Below are 21,989 nucleotides of genomic sequence, written 5' to 3'. Positions count from 1 at the left end.
CAATACAATATATCATCATCATTTTATTTTCATGATCTAGCTGAGGCGGGCATTCCCATGCTCAACTTTATAAATTCATTTTCATGTACATAGGACAGATAATCGTCTGTCGTTGCAGACTGATGATTTGTTAAGGGATAAATTCCCCTAGGGTCTTGGGTTGATACCCTAGCAGATCATAGGTTGTCTATACAGAGAAATAAACATTCCATACAACCATAATGCTAATATAAGCAAACTATACAATAAGGGGCATACATAGGGGTCCTTCGTTCGAGAAGATCCTGCCAGGATCCAAACCCTCTTGGAGTTCCTTTTGCTCCTTCAACCTGCAAGACAATCAATTGAAGGAAATACAACAGTATATGGATTAAACATCATAAAGAAAATCATCTTCATAATATATTGAAAGGTAGTTAGTTATGAACTTAAACAACCATTCATATGTCAATCATAACATGGATATAATAAACATGAAGAAGATTTATATCATGAACAAAGACAAGTGTTTCTTTTATTATAGAAAAATAAAGTATAGAAAGGAATAATTTCAGCTGATTTGTCTTTTCACAGGCTCCAAGCAGAACCATCCTTCAGATTCATCCACTCTCAAGCCTTTAACAATCTCCTTCCATGACTTACTCCATGATATCTCAAGTAATAGATAGACATCATCACACAAGGAAACAAGGGTTTCCTGTAAATGGGGGAAGTGCAGGAGGCACTATAATCTTCAGACCTGGTCAGGGAAATCTCAACATAGCAACCTTTCTCTCTCTTCTCTCCTCCCTTAGGCCTTCCCATTGAAGCATTTTCATACTTCTCCCAAAGTAGTTTCTTAGTTGGGAATTTCTTGGGAACAGTTGGGCCACAGGCACTAATAGGTAATCAACAGGTAAAACCCGTGATCTCCATCCGAAATTAAGGAGATTTATTTTTTTTTAAGTGTTTTAAGACATATACACAGGTTGGGTATACACAAACCCACGTACACACTCATTTATCTCAGGGAAATGTCGCATATAGGGAATAAAACATTGTTCTTTAAATTTTGGACCAGGTCTGGTAGGAGGGGTTTCCCTAGGCCATGAGTGCAGCATCACAACATCAAGAGTGAGGTTTGGAGCTATCACAGATGGCCCCTAAGATATGAGGGTAGAAGGGGTACATGATGGTCGAAATGTATTAACCAAGTTCACGGAAAGGAAATCTGCCAAAAAATGAGAAGGACTTCACTAGAGTTCAGCCTGCCAAGCCACAAAAGGAGATCACAGAGAAACACTATCTGAGGTGGGCATACCCATGCTAAGAGAAAGTAAACCATATTTTCATATCAAGTACAAGCGGATCCTCTAAGTATACAAGTATACAGAACTGGAAAATACATAACGGATCATTTGATCATGATCAAACAATTACATGTCTGAATTTCACATATAAGACTGTCAATGACGCTAAAGAATGAACCGGATCACTGACATCAAAGACTAATCACAAAAGATACCAATTGAACATGATGGAATCAGATGGTACTAGACTACAAACTCAAGTGCCAACATATAGAATGTCACCATAACTGACTGCAACATATAATATGGAATGGTATCAGCTAGAAACAATAGGAGCAACTGTCAAGTGAACCAATGAATGTTGATACAACTTGAGGTCTTCACCGACCGTTATGGTACATTTCTACACCATGGGAATAAATGATCTAAAGTCAACCATGTGAGAAATCATTTGATTACCAGTCATTAATGTATATCGTTAACAAATGTGAGATTACTCACCGATAATGATAATGAACGTCAAGGTACCCAGTAAAATCTAGTAAGTGTGAATGGATGAGCTGAAGTCGAACACCTGTAAGAATCTATCAATCAGGAGACAATGATGGTTTCCCACTATCGATAGTGAAGGATCTGCCACTAATGACTGCAAACCCTAAGGTACTGTCAAATGGACTCTAGATCTTTTCCCCACAGCAATGAGTCAAAGTCGATAGGGAAAGATCTGGTAGAAGGAAGGCATTAAGGCATCCTTCATCAATCTAGCACGAGTGTAACCCAGAGGCCAATAATGTGGAAGGAATTGGACTAAAAAGATGTAGTAACCTGACCGAAGTATGTTTCTAGTGTACACAGGATGTGACTAGCGCACAACAGAAAGCCTTTGAACCAACCAATAATGAAAGTTGACACAGAGGTGAGGTATCCACCAATAGGGTCAAATGGAAACCAAGGTACTGCATGCATCCCAATGTGTGATAATGTAAGCTGATGTCGAACACAAGGGAAACCACTCAATCAAAGACCCATGATACTGATTGATGATGAGCACAAGGTAACCTATCAGTAATGAAAATAGGGCCAGGGTGTAGCTCTAGACCTGTCCTAAAAGAAAGATGTCATCGTCGATAAGGACAAGACCCGCCAGCAAGAAGTCAATGGAGACCTTCTCAAGCCAACACGAGTAAAAGACCAATATAGGTAATGTGATTATTGACACGATACTGACAACTGGGGATGGCTGACCGAAAATGAGTCAAGAGACACCGCAGAGAGGCCGATTCAGGCTAACTTCCCCTGAACAAAAGCACGACTTAATGTGACTATGTGGCAGCATATGATGACTCTGTATAAGTTCCTCATGTAGGAGGCATGAACGAACGCTACATATGATTTGAATAGATAACCAATCAGGGTAGAACTGACTCAATAACAAGGTTAAGGAGTACCTAAGTCAAACTAAATCCCGCCAAAATGGAGGAGACTTTGTTTTTGAGTGCTTTGTTCAAGGGAAACATGACTCACTCTAGCTACCAACAATAAATGGAAACATTGTCCTGTTCCTGCTCTTTTTTGGAATATATAATTTTTTTTTGTCTTTTTCTGTTAAGTTAGAAAAAGAATAAAAGAATGTTGTAGTATAGTGGAAAGAACGAGTGTCGGTGAAGCAGATGATCTAGTTGCTGGGATTCAAACATTCCTATGCTCAATGCAGGGAGGCGAAAATTGGTCAAAGGCACTCAAAGATGTCTTCCTTCCACGAGTGAAGGTGTGTCAAGTTGCAGAAGTTAAAGGTATGCAAGTTTGATTTTGCAGTCATCATGATCAAAATTTGGCTTAAACATGAGTCCAAGTGAAGCTGGATTAAGGCCAAAAGGTGAAAATGGTCAAAATGAAATGCAGTAGTACAACTCAACAAAAAGGAGCCTCTAGGGTATAAGGCTAGAATGAAGCAAAGAAGCAAAGAGAAATAAGTCTTCATCACATAAGTCATGGCGGGACTACAGAGGACTCCCGAGACTACTCAGATCGAAGCAGCATGGGTAGTAAATGTTAGAGAGGTGCTAACTACAATGCCCATGTAAAGGATGGCTTCTACCATTGTGTCATGATTTAAAGAGTCAGTGAGTGAACATGCTTTACGAACCATAACATGATGGGATCGACCCTGTGGCAAATGTATCGACAAATGGAGGCTAGTATGCATAATGTTACAGAAAAATGGCTTCCCTAACCTATATGCCAGTGAGAAAATGATACCTGCCATGACGGGTCAACATTCATGGAACTGTCTCGAAACTATCTAAAAAACGTCCAAAATGTCCTGAAAGTCAAACCATTCTCGACATTCCAAGCTCCCAAGTTAAAAGTTACATGAGACCAAACAAAATTAAGTTTTGAAAAAAAAATTCATTTTCAAAGCCTATAAAAGAGTTTTTGGACTCAGCGTTTTCACCATTTGAGTTTGAGAGCAGAGAAGTGGAGCAAAAGGAGAAAACTTTTCCATACGCCAAATTCAACCGTTCAGATTCTTCCAAAATCTCTAGGTAACTCTTATACTTGTCTTGCAATCAATTGTGACTAGTTTTAGAATTTTTAATTTATGTTTTACCGTTGAATTTTTTGTCAAAAATTTCATCATAGCGTATACACGGGTTGGAAATCTGAAACCCATGTACATGCAGGCCCTACATGCGACTGTCTGTAAATGGACCCACGTATACGCCACAAACATTTAAAAAAAAGCTAACAGTCTAAAATCATTTTTTCTTCAGGATGCCAGTCACTTGGCGAGAAAGAGAGCATACCTTAGTGGATGATGTGGTCATGCACAATCCTAATGCTTTGGATACCTTATGGGGATGTAGTTGGCTAAAATTCTTCAAATTTCCAAATATGAAAGAAAACACACATTTGCTTGAGATTGTCATTGATTACTGGAGTATCGAGGATGATGTATTTATGATTGACTAGATGCCACTTAGGCTAGAAGTGGAAGATATGTATTTCATCATAGGCCTTTCCCAAAGGGGAGAGGTAGTACATTCCAAGGGCTGGACACGAGGCAGTCTCTTGATTATGGATTACGTACATATATATTACCTGGGACATCTAGAGAAGGTTGGAAGTCAGATTCCAATCAAACATGTGGCGTGTTTATCACTGAGGATAATCCTGCTTACTATAGCTAGAGTAAACAGATGACCTTTTGTGCACCAGGAATCATGGCTAGCCATGAGCTTGGAGGTAGACTGTTTGACCATTGTATTTGAAGGGTGTACTCCTCTTCTGGCCAGCCTGAAAATCCAGCTTACTTCCATCAAGAAAAGGTAGACCAAAAACTTCGGATATGGGACTATTTTGTGTTCTTTATTTTTTGAGAGGGTCCCAACACTTTGTCCTAGAGTGATAGTTTCAATCAGCACCCCACAGGATCCATGCATGGGTAGGTGGGCTAACTTGATGAAATGTCTAGGAGGTGGGGACGTCCCACGGACTGCATTTGACGATGACTTCTTTTCCTGGTGGGATCAACAGATCATCGCCATAGATGACTACCCCTATACTGGGTTGGATTTCTGAACAGATCTCGATCTAGTATTACCACCGACCACAGCATGGGGTGACATTGGTAAGTGTTTTTTGATTTTATGATTTTTTGCGATGTTTCAAATATAATAATTATTTTTTAAAAGTGTTTTTGATAGGATTCAAATCACTAATATGATGATCATGTTCTAGATATTGGGTCGATATGACCTGATGGGTTCCCACGGCATGGACGTCGCGGACGAGGGGCCGAAGAGGCAGTTGCAGATATAGAGTGACTACTACACACAGTTCAGCGCCACTTGGTGAGACTAACTCACCGAGTATCAATGGAAGCCATAGAGGATCTCCCTAAAGATATGCATTGTCATGTGGTTGGCATGCCACGAGACTAGGTTCGTACTGTTAGGCGTGTGAACAATGTGATAGTTACCTACTTGGTCACTCATCCTGAGCCGAGGCATTAGATGTGCTGGACATGATTATGGGCATTTGAGTCCCAGTTTTTGTATATTATTTTTGGACAGAATTATGTACACTTGAGATGTTTTATGATATATATATATATATATATATATATATATATATATATATATATATATATATATATACATTTAAACTTTTTGATGCTTGATTTTATTGTGATGAATGATTGATGTGCCAGTCTAATGCTTGATTAGCGATAGAATTAGCTAACCAATATTGAGATCTTGGAATGTGAAAATAATTAATATAAGTAAATTATCTTTGCAACAACCTCACCCTTAAATACTAGCGATATAAACATGGATCCCTTACCTGATAAATGTTATTCAATTGTGAAACTATCAATTGTGAATTAAGATAAACTACCAACAAGTCGATTTCATGAGAAATTACCTCGGATAGTAAATTAATGACAACAATATACTCATCCATATTATTTGAGGTGGGGCCAATGCATACTCCCCTTGATACAATCAACCGACCAGTTGGATAGTAGATTACCCAAGCTACAGAAGCGAGGTTCTAACTGTGACGACTAGCACCATCGGCAAATCCAAACTAGACCAAGTCCTCCATCAACACCTGCCACAGTAGACCAAAAAGTGTAAATATGAAAAAAAGTCGATGAGATATGTACAAATATACACAATGTACAAAGAAGCCATTGACTAGCTGCTAAGAAAAATACTTCTTAAGGTAGAGCCCCTCAGGGGGCTCCACCCACTTGCTCCTGGAGATGTTTATGGGTACTATTATCGAACCAATCAATATACTTCCTTTGGCGAATCACTGTGTTGGAGCCAAAGGAACTGTACAAACATCGCTAGTCAGACTGGAGGACCTAGATTCAACTTCATGAAAAGGGGAATGAAGACATGACCGACGATGTAAATCTTCCAAAGGTCGATCTATAGTCGTCATTGCTTCGAATATCACTTCATTAGATGGAAAAACAATATCTAAGAAATCTAACGCAGAAGCGGAATCAAGGGTCTGAGGATGAGCCACATCACCATCTCTCTCCTTCTCAGAGGAAGGAGTAGAATGGTTCTCTACAGAGCAGATGATCGATTCACATCTAGGTTCTGCTGTAGACATAATAGATTTTGTTCCACCCACCTTCCCATCATCTGATGTGGTCACAGATGAAGATAAGGCTCTAGGATCTGAAAAATAACGAGCTTGAACAAACTATTTCCGTAAAGGATCCCTGGAGGATGAAATTGTATCTATTCTAGCCGTAGGAGGGGAAAGATCAAACTTACCCGTCAATGAAGAGTACATCCTGACTCCTAAGTTTTGAGTAGGTGGACAGGGGTTATCCACTAAGGGAATAGTAGAGTTAGAAGTTGGCCGAGGATCAACTGGAGAATAGTCCAATTGATCAACCATAACAATTTCCTCTCACGAGGAAAGAAAATGACACGAAATAGGGTCGAAACAATGACATCCATTTCATATACCCAGTTCCTTCCTAACAAGAGATTGTAGTCTACGTTAGCATCGATGACTTCTACTTCAATATTAACGACCTCTCCCCAAACACACATAAGAAAGGTCAGGATAATCCCGTATGGCCTATGAGAATGACCAGCAAACATTGTCAAGAGGGTAGGTGAAGGAACAACCGAAGAAGCTCCAATGGCCTTCCAACATGAAATAGACATGAAACACGTGGAAGCTCCCTCATTTATAACCATTCGAAAAATATTAGTTTTCTGGTAGGTAAACTTTATCTGGAAATCCATATGATGAGGAAGTCTCTTTTTGACATTATGCATATCAAAAGTGACAGCTAAAGAATTATTTGGATTCACTGCCCCCATTGCTAATAGCAAGGCACTTGTTTGAGTGGGACACAACTAGAGCACCTCTAAAGCAGACATGACACATGGAATCTACACCAGATCCTCAACAATGGAGTTATTCTAGGCTGTCCTAATATTAGGGTTAATAGTCGCGCATTTAGTGGAACCTTTCAATACCCGTGGTATAGTCTCGACAGAGGGTCACTCAATATGAAGTGGGTTGGTAGTTTCGGGAACTATTTTATCCTTGGAAGTTTCACCTTCACCATAATCGCATGACCGTGTGGCCACATTAGCGTGAGAACCCATCATGAAAACCTTTGATGATTTATCCCCTTCCTGGTTGCCCCCTACGAAGGTACCAGGGTTTGAACTCGCACCAGCAAGCATTTGCTACCCTTGGGGAAAAGGGTTTGTTAACAAAGCTTGAGAGCTATAAGTCCCTTGCTGGCCTAACAAGCACTGAGCGTCATGAATCTTGGGGCAGAGATGAGTTAAATTGTCTCCATTGCATAACTTGCATGGAAACTTAACTTTCTTTTTAGACTCATTTCTACCACCACCAGCATTATTGTCATATTTATTTGCGTCAGCCTTCCCATCCTGACTCTTTTTCTTACCTTGTCCTCTATTTTTCCCATTGGAATTTTGATTTCCTTTGCGGTTATCAAATTAGAAAACACTAATCGAAGAGGGTTTGGAAGACAAAGGGTTAGACGATGTGACTCGGTTGTTAGGAGAAATTTGCAAAGAAAACTGCTACAATTGGCTCAACAAGTTCACCGCATTTGTGTCTACTAATCCAACGATACCATCTGCATGGGGACCTCGCTTCGACTTGGCTATATCAACCTTAGACCAAGGAGCATTTGGCAAGATTTTTTGTAGGATCCCAGACTCAGAGTAAATCAATTCTAATTGTTGGGCCCTAGAAATAGCTTGCTCCTCAGAATAGACTCCGGACATGGAGACATCCTTAGAGATTTCAAGTTGTAAAGATTACAAAAACCATTCGAGATGGTATTCCCGAGGGATTTCAGCTTTAATGAGCCTCTTTCTCCATCTCCATTCTTGAATATGGTCAAAAATGTGAGTTGTCGTGTCCTGACGGAAAGTGGCCAGAAGTTCAGTTTTGGCATCATAATGGACAGGCAACTGGAAATGATTTAAGAAAATATTAGCTAAGTCAACGAAGGATGTAAAGTTGTGCCCTAGCAACTCTATATACCACTTGGCTGCATTACCAGTCAATGTGCATTGAAAGAGTCTCAACCTAATCGAGTCATCAATAAGGGAGTTTGATGAGCACCACAAATGGAATGTGGTTACATGGTAGCCTGGGTATTCACCGACCTTCCCTTGGAATTTTGGAATGTCCGAAGGGAGTTTGCTTGGGACCAGAGGCCAGGCCGGGTTTTATTTGATTGGACCATTTGTTAATTTTGTGAGATCTGGCAAGTTCGAATTTGCCAGAAAGGAAGCCTAGGAGGATCCTGGGGGTTCCACCCTGACTGGGTGGAGCTCCCAAAGTTTTGAAAAGATTGGCCTGGATTTTGAAAGGCACCAGGCTGCCCGAAGCATCCACCATAACAACCTGAACCAAAAGGCGAGCCTTGTGATCCAGCGAAACTCGAAGTTTGACCAACTTCGGCCGCCAAACCTCCATACCTGATGAAGATTCCTCCTAAATGATTATAAGGAGTCGATAACCCCTGATAAGGAGTACAAGAAGAAGCTAAGGGAGGAATAATTTGAAACGAACTAACTATGGAGTATGGCCCGTTCCCTTGTTGGCCAAAAAATAGATTCCCAGCTCCCATGCCACTAATTGCAGGATTAGTCCAACCTTGGAAAGGATTTCTGCTTTGTCCTGTAGAAGAAAAAGGCATAGATCCTATTGCTAGGTTGGAATTTGGTATATGACAACTTCCAAAAGGAAAACCTTGGAATGAAGTCAATCCACCCATCATGGATGTGGAGGTACTAAATGGAAGTAATGGAATACCCTGTGAATGGGTGCCAAATGGGAAGAATCTAGTACTAAAAGCATTGGCTTAGGAATTTCCACTCGTAGAAGGAATGGAGGTTGACCCAACTAAATATGTGCTAGCAAAAGACCCAAATAAAGATGCAAAGGGGATGGAAATAGTTTCACCGCCTTGTATTGATGTTGGAGTCTGCACAGTTGTAGCACTTGTAGTAGAAGCCATGCTTTCAGTAGTGGTCATTGATGGTAAGTTCATAATGTAACCTGGATTTGACAGTCTATGCATTTGAGTCCCAATGTATCATAATACTTCTGGATAACTAGAAGGTAGGGGAGAATTCGGAGCCATTAACGACTCTAGGAGTTCTTCTACCTCTATGTTATCTTCCGTCTGAAAGAGAACTCGAGAAAGAACTAGAGTGTTCCTCTCTTATTCTGTGGAAGTACCAGGCCTATTCTGAAAACTAATGGCCCCGAGAGGAGGATCAATCCCCAACGCGTTAACTGCCATGGGATGAAACCCAATGGCAGTATTACCTCCGCACCTTCTAGGAGAAGGCTCCAAACTTGGTGAAAGACCACGAAGTCTTTGAGGCCATCTAGGTGATCAGTCAGCCACTTTGAATTTTTTATTAAGATCTAGCTAAAGACTCAAAAAATCAAAAGCTAGGCGAACTAGGAGAACAAAGCACTCAATAAAATGTCCCTAAAAGATATCAGCCATACAAACAAAATTGGAGTATTTCCACTCTGGGTGATGACGATCAGACACCAAAATACAAGAAAGTGAAGGGGCCTTCCGAAGATAGTCTTGGATAATGATGGCCCAGTCCTATTAGCGAAGGTAACAGAGGAAGTTACACTGACTTCTTAGCAACAACATACGCCGGTGCAAGCCCCCAAGCTTCGCAAGGGTGCCCTCTAGTAGTACCGTTGAGAGTGATACAATGTCGACCTCAGGTTCCACGAGATTCCCCTCTACAGCCACCTGTGTAGATCCCTAGGAGTAGCAACTAAGATTACTGGCTTGTGTTAGAAGCCAGGTGGAACAGTATTGAGGTACGATCCGACAAGTAGGGGAGGGGGTATCTCTCTTCCTTGTCTTCAAAAACCCTCATGCTTAGCTCCCATATCTGGAGCTTTCCTGGTCTCCCTAACGCTATTGGATTTTTACTCACTATTCAAACTCCTATGTTTGACAGTCTGAATGGCCTTGGAGAGTTATCTCTCCACTTGCCTAATCTAAGGCCCTAAAATATCCTAAAACATGTTGGTGTGTCCAAATTCACAATTATAAAAAGTTCTAGTATATTTTAATAGCGCTTGTTTTTAAGTGGGCTATTGTTTAAGTCAAGGGATAAGAAAAAGTGAAACTAGTGGTGTTTTAACGCAAAATAAATTAATAAAAACCAAACTATATCCAAATGCACTTGTTTTTGTTTTTCGCTGAAAGAAATTTCTTCTAGTTTCAGGGGAACTTCAAAGAAAGCAACAAAATTTTCTTTTCTTTTCTTTTACTCACGCTTCACACTCACAAAAATCAACAAAACTATGGATGCCTAAAAAGGTGAACAAATTTATCCTAATGCAATAAGTACATGCTGATGCAAAACTCAAAACTACACTTAAATCAAGAAATGAAAGTTACTTTTTTATCAATTTTTAATTTGCCACTTAAAATGTTTAGATCGAATATGAGTTGTGATCGTTCATTTCGCATAAACACTAAAAACAAGTTTCGAGACAAACAAAAATGCACTTTCATTCACTAAAAGAAACTAAATCAAAACCAATTTCAAGAAAGCAAAACAAAGTTTCAAGAAGTTTTCTCAAAACAAAACAAAAAATGACTTTTCAAAAGTTCTCTAAACAAGACTAAAACTTTATGATCGAAGAATAGGCAATGAAACTCTTTGCGAGTTCGCAAGACAAAACAAGAGAGAACTCAACAAAAATGTGTTTCAAAATGCTCTTAACAATAAAAAAGCAACAACAAGAGCTTGGCAATAAAGACCAAAAGATTGAAAAGACAACCTTCAAGGATGTGTGAACCAAAAACTTTTAGAAAGCAAGAAAAGCAGATGGTCATAAAGATACAGTTTTGACATGCAAATCAAAAGTCACCAAAACAAAACTTGACACAAAGATTGAAATCAATCTTTCTACCCTAAAGACATAGAGCAGCCAAGATTCCTAGCAAGAAATCTTGCGTGCTTAAGCAAAAATGATGATGTTTTCAAGAAAAACAAATAAGACCAACACTTTCCACAATCAAAGAGAATTTGAAATCAGATACTTGTTGTAACACTAAAATATGACACAGAAAAGTAATTGTTCAGGACTTAACCAGACCAGCAGACAGACCTTCAGAAACAAAAAGATTTGAAAAATCTTGAAAATTACAAGATATACGTGACTGTGTTGATGTACAGTTGCATGTATACACAACTGAGCCTAAGGGAACCTACATATACATAGGTTAAATTAAGGAAACATTCTTATATATGCTTTTGTAAATAAGAAAAACGACGTATATAAAAGATTTCAAGAAAAAAAGAACAGTTTGAAGAAATTGATCAAACTTACAATTCAACTTCCTACAGGAACAGAGTACCCAGTAACAGCAAGCAAACAGATAGCTAAGCCTTTATTGGCTTGAACCAACCCAAACTAGGAACAACAATACTGTTGTCCCCATTGGAGTCACCAATTATGTTAAGGGATAAATTCCCACAGGGTCTTGGGTTGATACCCTAACAGATCAGAGGTTGTCTATATAGATAAACACACATTCCATATAGCCATAATGCTAATATAAGAAAACTATACGATAAGGGGCGTACCTGGGCATCCTTCGCTAGAGAAGATCCTACGAGGGTCCAAGCCCTCTTGGAGTTCCTTTTGCTCCTTCAACCTGCAAAACAATCAATTCAAGAAAGTACAACAATATATGGACTAAACGTCATAAAGAAAATCATCTTCATAATATATTGAAAGGTAGTTAGTTATGCAATTAAACAACCATTCAAATATGAATCATAACATGGATATCATAAAAATGAAGAAGATTTATATTAGGAACAAAGACAAGTGTTTCTTTTATTATAGACAAATAAAGTATAGAAAGGAATAATTTCACCTGATTCATCCTTTCCCTAGCTCCAAGTGGAACCGTCCTCTGGATTCATCCAGTCTCAAGCCTTTAGCAAACTCCTTCCATAACTTACTCCATGATATCTCAAGTAATAGATAGACATCATCACATAAGGAAACAAGGGTTTCCTATAAATGGGGGAAGTGTAGGAGGCACTAGGATCTTTAGACCTGGTCAGGGAAATCTCAGCATAGTAACTTTTCTCTCTCTTCTCTCCTCCCTTAGGCCGTCCCATTGAAGCCTTTTTATACTTCTCCCAAAGTAGTTTTTTAGTTGGGAATTCGTTGTGTTATAGACATTTTTGTGCTCTACAACTCCAAGCATGAAATGTCCATAAACAAAGGGCTCCTAAGTCCCTAAAAGTGTTGTTCTAACCCCTAAAGGAACAAGGTCAACAGATTACAGCTTCTCCCAGAAGTTCTCCACCAGAAACTGCTCAGAATAAGTCAAAACAGGATCATTTCAGCTGCTCCACTGGCTAGGTGCGTTGCATTTCACCTAAATATAATGTGAGGGTGAATTGCATTTAAAAAGTCCCTTCTGTGGGGTGCGATGGGCGAGAAATGACAAATGGCAGTGTCATTCCGCAAGGTGGAGAGACAATGGAAGCTTCCAGAATCTTCTCTTGTGACACTTGCCTCACTGAATTCGACCAAGGATGTGTAAGAGGCCTTCAGTCTCCAAGTGGAAGTAAGAACTGACAGAGAGAAGCCGCTAATCAAATCACAAGCTGACTCATCCTCCTTACAGATATCTATATATGGATCCCTCATCCCAGAGATCCAGAGGATGGAATTTTGCATATTGTAAGGAATTGCTGTTGGTTTTTTAAGACAAACATCAGAGTATTGGGTGATCTATGATTTGTTTGAGGTGAAGAGGGGCTTCTTTACTGGGAGGTTGATGCTGGGTCAGGAACCACCAGTTGTAACTCCTCCTGGATCTTTTCTTGATTATCAATAAAAACTATTTGAGTTTTTCCTCCATGCTTTTGTATCATTGATGCTTGTTACATTTGTATGGTTAACTTAAATCTGATCCTAAGTTGTTTATGAATATAGATCCATGTCTTTGTATAGTGTTCTTCTTTTGTGATCTTACAGGTACTTTGTGAAGCTAGGCAAGTAAGGGAGCAGGTAGCTGGAGACTATCAAAGAAGAGAGGGATTGGATCAAAGGATTAGCACAAGACACAGGTTGGTTCTTTCTATTCCTCTCTATCTATAGTTCATAAAGGAAATACAAAAGTAGTTTTTCTCTGTTTGTTTCTAAGGCAGTTGTCACACCTTAGTGGGATAGAGCAGTTCTAAATAGACGCTTTTCCCTGTAACAAAATGGCGATTCCACTGGGGAGGAAGTTTTGTTTGTTTGTTTATCATTCTTTGTTTGTTTATCATTCTTTGTTTGTTTGTTTCATAAACTTATAAGTGGAATTCGAACTGCATTTGCCATAACAAATGCAAAGTAGACATCTACTGCTTCAATCCATTCACTGGATCTGTTTATGATTTGAACAACTAATTCACAAAATATCTGATTTCCCTTGTGATAGCTCTTAGATCCTCTTTAGATCTACCCCTGATTGTTGAATTACTGATTGCTTTTACTCGGCCAAAAACCAAAGACTGAACTGCAAACTGTGACCCAGAACCCGGACAGAGTCTCGTTTCTAGCCCAGCGCAGGTACTGTTAAGAGATCCTAAATTTCAGCGCACTTCCGAAAAGGGCAACCTGCGCTGCATTTCAGATTCTCTATGTTACAGGTGCGTTGATCAGACTAGCCCTGTGCAACTGTGGTTCTTGTGCTTCACTCTTTCGAGTTCTATCTCTGAATTTTGCTGCCTATGATGAGTATATGTTTGTCTGAAACCTCTTTTCTTTGTTGTTATTCCGCCTCCTTTGTACAAAAGAACTGTAGATGTTTTTTTGTGTTTGTTGAGTCATTTACATTTTTCCATTGCAAAAGTAGAATAGTCGTACTGCCGTCCTTTGATTTGAATCTGTCGCAAGTGTCGATTTCGATCATAGGAGAAAGTTTGATTACTGTCGATGGTAGATTATCCTGTTACTATTGCCTTTGGTCTAAATTTGTAATTTTCTAGTGTCAAGAACGAGTGTTCATTACAAAATCGTAAGGTGTCGTAATCATCTCTGTTTTTTATTTCGAAAAAGAACTTGTTTATATTTGTCGCTTGAAAAAGAAATTCAGATTTGTACATCAACTTTCTTTTTAGCATCAATACTAAGAAAGTCGAAAACAAATACATGCATGTGCATTTGCATATAGACAGTCTGTTTGGCTTGATTTAGGATAGTGCATTTACAGTGTGCTCTTTGCTCTTTGTGAAAAGATTGTGTCTTTCTTTTCCCCTTGTAGTTAGGATTTTCATTTTGCAAAAGAGATAAAAGTTTGTTTATAATCTTTAGATTTCATTTTAGGAATTACATCTACATCTCGTGGTGAACCCGAAAGGCAAACTTCATAAACAAGATCAACTTAAAATAAATTCAATGAATCTAACAACGCTTTGGAACTTAACGCACAACATTTAGAGGTCTAGGCTAGAGACGTATTCCGACATCGTAAAACCTGGTAACTGTTGCTCTCACTGATGGTTGGGTGATTCCTCCACTTTGAGACGATAAGTGCCAGTACGGACTTCTGCTCCCATGTACCGTCGAGTATATTTTGGGAGACCCCTATAGGCTTAAATCCTTTATCCATAGGAAGCCGTGTCTACTGCCCTAGCGATCGCAATGCACTGAACATAGCATTCGGGAAGATTGACTGCCGTACCGTAAAAAGTATTCTGCAGTTTTGTGATTGGTTTGGTACTCCCTCTACCTAGACTTCCAGAGCAGTCCCTTTCGTTCCTTCTCATACTCCTTAACGGAAAAGGTCCATCTGAGCACTTGTCACTTCAGGCTCATTAAAAATCGAAGGAGACTAGAGTAACCTTTTATTTTTTCTCTACTCTTAAAAACTGAAAAAAAAAGGTTGTGTCAAAGCGTCTAAAATTCATTTAATTCGGAAACATACTTCACCTTTATTTTAGTTGATCGAGTAATCTGCAATCATGGAAGAAAGTAAATTGAAACCCCGTCATTCGCGGATTCTTACGAGTCAACCGTCTTTGTCTCCGGAATCGAAACCAGTACGGACAAAACGAAATCGTTTAACCAGTTCCAAATCTCCTATCAAAGTTAGAACAAGTGTTCCAATGACATCAGAGACTCTGGTTACTCCAAACATTTCTGGAATCCCTGCCTCTACAGAAGAACTTCAACAGCCACAGAAGGACAGTGATACTGATCCTAGTCTGAGAATAAACACTTGTGTTACCGAACCAGTTCCATCTACAACCGGTTCGGAGAGTCTTACTCTTCAAACATCTGTCGTTTCCAATTTCACACCTTCTTCGGCACCAGAAATATTTTACGGACCTGACGGTCTTCCCCTTCCACCTGGTCTGATTGCAATAGAAGGAATTGTAGAAGATCCTCAAACAAGTACTCCAACGCACTTTGGAGTAGGTATCACTCTATATCCTTCTTCGTCAGAAGTTAGTCTACCACCAATGGAAGCTCCTGTAGAATCACTAGGTAATCTTTTGGATAGACTACAAATGTCTGAACAACCGTCAACATCTAGGATTGTGTCGTCTGACACATTAACGGCAGAACTCCCTGCTATCACTCCGACAATGTTCATCGGTATACCATCTGTCCTAACTAGCTCTCAGCCACTAGAAGGAGCCCACTCAGGGGCTATTTCGATAGTATGGTCTGTTCCTGTTTGTTCATCCGGAATAATATCCGGAAACTCTTTTGTTGAGTCTCAACAAATTGATCCATTTGGAGGTCAATTTGGGCAGTCCAGCCCCCAAGGGCAAACAATTCCCTTGAGTTCTGGATTACCACCGTATGGGGGGCAGTATACCCTTTCATTACCCCCTCCGGGAGGATATCCATACGGGAATTAACAAAAACATTTAGGTTATACTGGAATTACCTCAAGTGGTTGGGTACCTATACTACCTCAACCAAGAGTTGTGTATTCAATGCAACAATGCGTACCTATGTCGAATATCCTGACTAAGCCAGCTATTGTGACGGTGTCGCAAGTTCAAACGCTGCCTATTGTATGCCAACCTTAGGTTGTAATGCAACAGCCCCTTGACCCTGCGACTCAACCACAATCGCCGAATAGTGGAGCGACACAGGTATAGACGGGTACAATTACCCCTCACCTTGGTCAAACAGTTAGTATCGGGCAACAACACATGGCTTCACAACCATGGCTGGTGCAATACCAACAACCGCAATTCCAACAAGTATACCAAGGTTCTGAGCAACAAATATTTGCTAATAGTGGGCAGCCGTACATTCATAACGGTCAAAATCAGCCATTTTACAATGGTCATGTCCACCAACCTTACCAAACATACAAGCATCAGATGCATTATGCCGGTATGCAAAGACCAACTGCTCAGGCAATCCCATCTTATCCTGGGTATGCTTCACCTAACCTGAATCAACAGTTACCCTTTCTGGTAACTTTAGAGTTACCTGATTTAAATCGGTTAACAAACGATCCAATTTCTTACACTGCTTGGTGGCCAACGATTCTGCATAAACTTCCATCAGATATTCCTAAATTTAATGGAAATCCGGGTGAAGATCCATCGAATCACGTGATGACCTTTCATCTATGGTGTTCATCAAACACCTTAAATGATGATTCGATAAGACTTCACCTCTTTCAGAGGACGTTAACGGGTCCGGCTGCAAAATGGTACATTGAATTTCCTAGAGCTTCGTTCGACAAATTCAGTACCTTAGCCACAACCTTTTTAACCCATTTTCAGTTACCAATAAGGTACGAAACGGGAATAGAACTTCTTACCAACTTCAAATAGACAACGGCCACTCACATATCTGATCATATACATGAGTGGCGACGTCGTCGTAGGATGGTAAAAACATACGTCCCCAATCAGCTCTTAGTTGAATGGTTTATCAAGTCATTACTGCCTTCCATCGCGGAAGATGTGGCAAAGGGGGGAGTCGTAACAGAAGAGCAAGTTATCGCTCATGTGCAATATCTGGACTTGATTTACACTCAATCCAGCACACTCTACGATAAAATACCTTACGCCCCTAGACCAGAATACTCAATTCCTCCTCCTCCTAAATCAAACAACGACTCGCATGCCTGTGATGGCGTGATTGGCACGACAGACACGAAATCGGCAAAGGCTACATCCAAAAAAGCCCATAATATTTCAAGTCAAAATGCAAAAGACGAACTTCTTGCTTCGGAAGTAAATGCCATATCGACAGATAAAGGCAAAGAAACCAAACAACCAGGGAGCAAGAAAAAAGGCAAAGAGAAGAAGAGGAAACAGGAGGAATCATCACTTGAAAAATCTTCTTCAAACCCTCCTGGAGATAGGAAACCAAAAAATCCATGCTTTATATGCGATGAGGATCATTGGACCCCGAATTTTCCACACAGAGTTGAGCTTAATAAATTCTTTAAGAATTCAAAAACCTCAACAGTGTTAACTGATCCGTCTCCAAATCCATGGAAAAATCTGGTTGAAAGTGGAAATGCTTCCCCGTCTCAAGTGCTAATGTTGTCGGTCTCAAAATAGAAAAATGATGCTTTGATATCGACAAGGAACAAAGATTATGGGAATCCACAACTATCGAACAACAAGGATAAAGATCAACCAAGTAGTTCGACAACAACTTCAACAGAAGTTGTGCCACCCACCATTCCTGAGTTGACGATAAAACCGCCAAAAGGAGTAGTACACAAGTCGACATTTAATCCCCGTGCTAGAGCGGCACAACATTATAACATAGTGGAAGATTTGGCCCAATCGCCATCCGCTATGTCGGCTCTTGAAGTACTACAAAATTGCCCATCCCAAAGGCAGGATTTATATCGGCCATTGGTGGGATTGACCCAAAGGATTCCAATCTTGTATCCTTCAATCATAAAGGACACGATCCTCAATTACCAACTCAACTAGCTTTCCTTGTTCAAGTGAAAGCCCTCAACAAAACTGTTCATCGAACGATTATTGATGAGGGAGCATCTACATGTATTATGTCGATGAGTTGCTGGAAAACTTTAGGATCTCCAACCTTGTCGTGATCTTCGACGACATTAAAAGCATTCGAAGGAAGGACATATACCCCATATGGTATCCTAAGTAACTTGAAAATTGAACTAGGAGGAAAAACGGTAGAAATATATGTTGAAGTCATTGATGGTAATCTTGATTACAACATCCTACTAGGAAGACCATGGATATATTCCATGGCAGCTGTTGTGTCGACCTATTTTAGAAATATTGCATTTCCCTTTCAAGGAGGGATTACAATCGTCGATTAACAAAACTTCCTCCCCAATGGTTCTCAAGTCACTGGAAGCATTCCCATGATCCATGGAAGCCCCCATTCGCTTCAGAATATTGGAGTAGGCCTACTAAAAGATCCTATACTAATGGGAACTTTCGCTCTTCCACCTCCAATCAATCTGGCGGAAGTAGCGTCGATAGGAACCTGCAACATGATATCTTCTACAAAGATCTCAGAAAACGATATCGACATGGGTCATGCAATGGTTTTTCCCGCAAGCCCAACGGAAATATTGTAGCAATCAATGTTCCTAGCATGGAAGGCAAACCAAAATCAACGCTCATCAAGCGTTTGGATAGATAGCTCTAGAGAATATGGTACCCCTTCAGATCCTTGGTCGCAAGTGCATGTCACCGACGAAGGAGTTCTCCAATAAATGGTAATTGAAGGAGCACCATGGAATGATTCCCACCATCGTTCTCTTCTTCCGGATTGTGGAGAAGATACTCAAAATGACCTTTATCATCCTCCAGTCTTTGGTTTCCTATCAAATACTGTAAATAAGGTGGATTCCGAGCGAAACTTGTCCAACATTGAAGAGACTATAGCCATAAATATCTCAACCAAAACAGATGTTGTAGAGAATATTTATGTTGGCAAATGTTGTTCTCCTTCAGAACTGGAAATATATAACACTTTTTTTCGCGAATTCGGAGATGCCTTTGCTTGGTCATACAGTGAAATGCCAAGCATTGACTCGAGTATCGTTGAACACGAAATTAAGATGTATCCAGATGTCAAACCAGTACGACAACAGCTAAGATAGGTGCACCCCAAGAAAGCTGCTGCCATTAAGGTAGAAGTTGAAAAACTTCTACATGGTGGTCTCATCTACCCGGTTCCTCTAACCTATTGGGTATCGCATATTGTCCCTGTTATGAAAAAACAGGGCACAATTAGAGTGTGCATCGATTATAGGGATGTAAATCAAGCTTGTCCAAAAGACAACTACCCTACACCCTTCATTGACCAGATAATTGATGAATGCGCCGGATGCGAGATCTTTTCATTCATGGATGGATTCTCCGGGTATAATCAAATAAATATCCACCCACAGGACCAGTCAAAGACTCCATTTATTTGTCCGTGGGGCACATTCGCATATCGAAAATTACCCTTTGGTTTAAAGAACGCAGGGGCGACTTTTCAGAGGGAAATGAATTATGCCTTCCATGACATCAAAAACATCATCCAACCATACCTCGACGACCTTCCAGCTCATTCGCGAAAGCGGACTGATCATCCGCAGCATTTAAGAGCGATATTTCTACGTTGCCGACACTACAAGATACGACTCAATCTGCACAAATGTGTATTTTGGGTCAGTTATGGTCGTTTACTTGGCTTTGTAGTCTCCAAGGACGAGATTCCTCTCGACCCATGTAAGGTCCAGGCAATCATAAATTTGCCTCCACCTTCGAATTTGCTTCAGATTCAGAAACTCCAAGGGGAAGCAAACTTTCTGAGGAGGTTCATTCCAAATTACGCCGAACTTGCTAAAGGTTATACACATCTTTTGAAAAAGGAAGCGCCCTTTGTCTGGGATCAGGTTGTGCAAGCTTCCTTTGATGCTTTAAAAGAATCCCTAAGGAAAGCATCATTAATGTATGCTCCTGATTATCAAAAAAACTTTAACCTGTATCTGGCTGCAGCAGATACAACCATCACAATGGTTTTAGTTCAAGAAGTCAATGGAATTGAGCATCCTATATATTATTTAAGTAAAAAATTAAATGATACAGAAAGAAAATATTCTTACGTTCAAAAGCCAGCGCTTGCAGTTGTTCAAGCGATACAGAGATTTCGAAACTATGTCCTCTTTCGGAAAACTACAATTCTTTCAGATTGCAACCCCATGGCTTATATATTGTCGCGACAGTTGCTGGGGGGCAAATACTTAAAATGGATAGCAATCCTACAAGAGTTTGATCTGGCATTTGTAAAATCCAAATCAAAGAAAGCTCTAGTTTTCGCAGAATTATTGTGCGATCTCCCATCGTCGTCCAACGATGACACATCCGAAGAAAAAATTGTGGACGAAAATTTGTTTATGATATCTACAAGCAATGAGTGATATGGGGATATAATCATTTATCTCCAAACCCAAAAATATAGGCCAAACACCTCCCACTCTGAACAAAAACATATTCGATACTAAGCAAAATACTACATGATCGTTGGTAATACACTTTACCGTTGCGGTATCGATACAGTTCTGAGGAGGTGCCTCACCCATGAGGAGGCCGAAAAAGTCCTGAATGATTGTCATTCAGGCGCGTGTGGGGGGGAATCAATCTGGATATGCTACAACGCAAAAAATCTTACGAGCAGGATACTTCTGGCCAACAATGTTCAAAGATTGCATAACCATAGTCAGAAGTTGCCACGTTTGTCAAATTTTCAATAGCAAAACTAGAAGACCACCCGCACCTTTACAGCCAATAGTTGTGGTTGGGCCATTCGCCAAATGGGGCATCGATTTCATGACATGTAACCCCGCCTTGACCGGGGGGCATGGGTATATCATAGTCGCAGTTGACTATTTTACCATATGGGCCAAGGCGATGCCTACATTAGATAATACTGGTCAAACAGCTGCCCTCTTCTTTTTCAGTCATGTAGTCGCCAGATTCGGCGTACCACAGGCTATAGTCACAGATCATGGATCGCATTTTCGCAATCACAAGATGGTCGAATTAGCTGCCAAACTAGGGTTTTCTCACGACAGCTCTTCTCCATATTATCTGCAAGCCAACGGACAAGTTGAAGCAATCAACAAGGTCCTGAAACGCATGCTGCAAAGGATGATTGGAGTTCACAAAAGAAGATGGAACCTAATCCTGTACTCAGCTTTGTGGGCTTACTAAACATCGGTAAGGAATGCAACTGGGTTCACACCTTTCCAACTGGTATATGGCCTGGAAGCAGTCTTACCAATCGAGTGTGAAATGTCGTCTCTCAAACTCGCAATTGATCTCCTCCCCGGAACTTCAGAAGAAGAGGCTCGTTTCTTGGAATTAATCCAATTGGATGAAACCCGTCGTGACGCCGCTTTGGCTAACGAAGCCCATAAGAAAAAAGTCAAGGCGCAGTTCGACAAAAATGTCAAACCCTGTGTCTTCTCAGAGGGTGACATGGTCTTGCTTTACGACCAAGAATCCGATAAATTGGGAGCAGGTAAATTTAAGTAGGGCCCCTATATTGTTAAAGGAGTGTTAGAAAAAGGAGCCTACGGGTTAATGGATTATGACAGAATTCTGCTGGCGCAACCTCGTAATGGGTTGT

The sequence above is a fragment of the Pinus tabuliformis genome, chromosome Q, assembly GCF_031772625.1.
Source record: "Pinus tabuliformis cultivar Carrire ecotype Pingquan chromosome Q, CPIR1, whole genome shotgun sequence".
NCBI classification, from domain to species: Eukaryota; Viridiplantae; Streptophyta; class Pinopsida; order Pinales; family Pinaceae; genus Pinus; species Pinus tabuliformis.
This window is presented reverse-complemented; position numbering follows the sequence as displayed.